Raw genomic sequence first — 3337 nt, forward strand, 5'->3', positions numbered from 1 at the left:
TTAGCTGTTTAAAATATCGTTTTAGTGTTTTATTAGTTTTAGGATGTCAACATTGATATACAGTCCTATTCACTCATTTTTCTCTTCTGCTCTTCATGAAGACGTGATGTTGTCATAACTCCCCATTTTCGGTTCACAAAACAGACAAATTTACAGGCTGAATATGTTCATCAATTCAATGGTTAGATTTCTTTTCTTAAGGCAAGTTCAAAAGTGAAGAAAAAAATATCATTGAATAGGAGGCAGCCAACATAAAAAGACACTTTAACAGAGTAAAGAGAATATGTTTTTACCGGATTGAGATTTTTCCTCTCGTTTTGCCCACACACATGTTGTATGTACAATTTCATGAACAATGAATGGCTATTGTCAGAGTCTTCAACTTTTTTTGCGTTATGTGGACTGTTTAGGGAGAAATGTTAAGTCATAATATGATGTTATTAATGTCACCACATGAAATACTGTGACTTTTTTGCTTCAAGTGTCTTTTACTTCTGGTAAGAAGAGAATGCTTGTGCATGAGAAACGCAACTCACCACTTTATGTTGGATTTTTAAGTATATAGTAACATTGAAGTTTTTTTCATATTGAAGGGGAAAAACGTGATGGGTACACTTATTCTATAGCAATCATAGATTAACAACAAATTATATTCCGCTACTTAATTCAAAAGGGTGTTAAAGTAAAAATCACCACTCCAAAACAGGTGCCACAGTGGTAGCTCATTGAGCAAAATTTGCTTAGTTTTGTTTCCACGTCTTAGTCTTTAATAATGGAATGTTAGTCAATTCATAAGTTTTAGTGTTCTTAAAATATATAGCCACTTGTACTTTTTCCTTCATTTTTTGAAATCTATAATGTTTTAATCCCGTATCAATCTGCATGATATAATGCTTTTTAACGTTGTTGTAACATTTCAGGTGAGTATAATTGAATTTTGAAAGATGTCGTCCTTCTTGTATATAATACATTGCTTTAAATGATATTTCATTTGCTTTTTAGCATATTAAGCATCTTTATCTAGACACATACTCATGCAATGTTTATATGGAAAAACGTATTTATATCATAGAAAACAATATACCATCTTTGATCTATATAATGGACTACCCTACAATAAAATTGAATTAACCAATCTAAAATTTATAGATAGATACTAACATAAATGAATAACTGTGAAAAAAAATCCTTTATTATTTATCTCTTGGTTTTATTTGGCATGGAAAGATTGATATAAACTGTCAGTCATAGAAAAGACAATTACCTGTTTGCGACATGACAAATTAATGATATGAAAAAAAAAAAATCTCGAAAACAATTAATTTATCAAATCGCACTGACCACTTTTGTTGGACAACTTTTTCTTGGTTTGCGATCTCAAAAGATATCTCATCTCATTCAATATAATCAATGAATAATGCTGCTCTCTGACAGAGGAACGAAAGAGCGTGACGAACGTAATAAATGAACTACACGGCATTTGACATATTATGTGGAACTCGGGTGATATTCTTGTCTTTGTCTTGTACGACAAGTTACCTAAACATTCCTCCTGGGCGTGAAAAATTAAAAACTCCATTTGACAAGATGCTCCCTTGGGGCATATTGCTCTCTTTCGCTCAGCGCAACTTATGAAAAGACGTAATCTCATCATCATTCAAAAAGCTGGATTTTGAATTTCTCTTATTGCAAATGTATTTTCAAGCGTTTGTTTCGTCGTGTATTGAAAGTTCACTTAGTGGTATTATAATGTTTATAATGAGCCAAAGGATAAAAAGTCACTTCTTGCGGATTGCTCTCAAATTGAGGAAAAAAAAAGTGCTGAGATTGAAGGTTAAGTCTCGATTATTATCTGTCAAGTCTCTAATCACGAAATTACCCGGCAGGGCAATTTTATTAAAAGAAGGATAGACGTTGATGAAGTTGTAACAATAGGATCCTGATTGTACTGCAAATCAGACAACGGTCAGTCCTACCGTCAAATAGTTTTGTTTTTCCACAAATGAAGTAGCTTAACTGTTTGTTCTCCTCACCCTGTAAAAGGCTGATTTGCTTGCATCGGTCTTCAAATTTCCAATCGCAAGATTCTGGTTTGTCAGTTTTCCTAACCAGAATAAGACACGAGGTGTCTAAAAAAATGACTGAGATAGTTCACACTGCAAAGCCTTCAAATGATAGATTATTCATTATATTATGTACATATATATATATATATATATATATATATATATATATATATACTTGTATATATATATGTTTAGGATGTATATGAAATAATGCGTGGGTTTATGATATTAAGCAGAGCCTTACAATTTTCAAAATTATATCCTCCTCTAGCGACATGAAATGACCTTACGTGGAGAATGATTTGTCAGTGTCCAGTAATGACTTCTTTTGTCTGGTGCAAAAAAAAAAAAAATGTTCATTTTCGAAGCGGATGACTGTTGGAAAACATCAGCGATTTATGGAAATGCATTCTACAGCAGGGACGCACAATTTCGCTTTGTTTATCTCATATTAATCGCGCATTCGTGTACGCCCATTGTGTTTTTGTGTACATAGTTTTCGTTTTATTTGCTAACTATAACAAATGAATCAGTGAATCATCTTTATCATCATGATCATTAAGATACAATAATGTATATATGCTTATTTATTCAGGCTAGACATAAACCGGCCCGGGGCCACTAGAAATAAATGTCGGCCCTCAGTTTTTAAGAAATCATACCTTTGGATAAATGACTTTGTGACTGTGTATCTCATTTTCATGTGTATTTGTCATCCAGAAATTGAGAAAGCAACTTGTGGCTCAGCGCTTGATAAGATCGCAGCTGAAAGCTCTTTATCATACCTGCCAATTTTCGCAATATATATATATATACATATATATATATATATATATATATATATATATATATATACATATATATATATATATACATATATATATATATAAATAAATATATATATATATATATATATATATATATATATATATGTAATTTTAAGGCTTTATAAAGATTTCATTCTTAAATGTTTTTCCATCCATCCTCTCAGTAACAATATAGTACAGTATATGAAGAACTTCGTCACTCTTCTTTTTTTTATTATCATCAAATTCATTGTCGGGAAAATAAAAAAGAAATGATAATAATGATAATGGTGGTATGATAACAGTTACGAACAGGAAATTGTTGAGCTCTTCGTTTCAACTCGATCTCCGTTTTAGTGAGAGAAAGTAACGTCACTGGAGAGACTATCGACTTAGACAGGTTTTTTTTTTTTTGTCCAAATTATATTTTTTGGAAGTTACCTCTCCTTCTCCAAACACCGCTGC

This window comes from Diadema antillarum, unplaced genomic scaffold (genome assembly GCF_040938485.1).
Source record: "Diadema antillarum isolate AM-2024a unplaced genomic scaffold, OU_Dant_1.0 scf00000131, whole genome shotgun sequence".
Classification (NCBI taxonomy): domain Eukaryota; kingdom Metazoa; phylum Echinodermata; class Echinoidea; order Diadematoida; family Diadematidae; genus Diadema; species Diadema antillarum.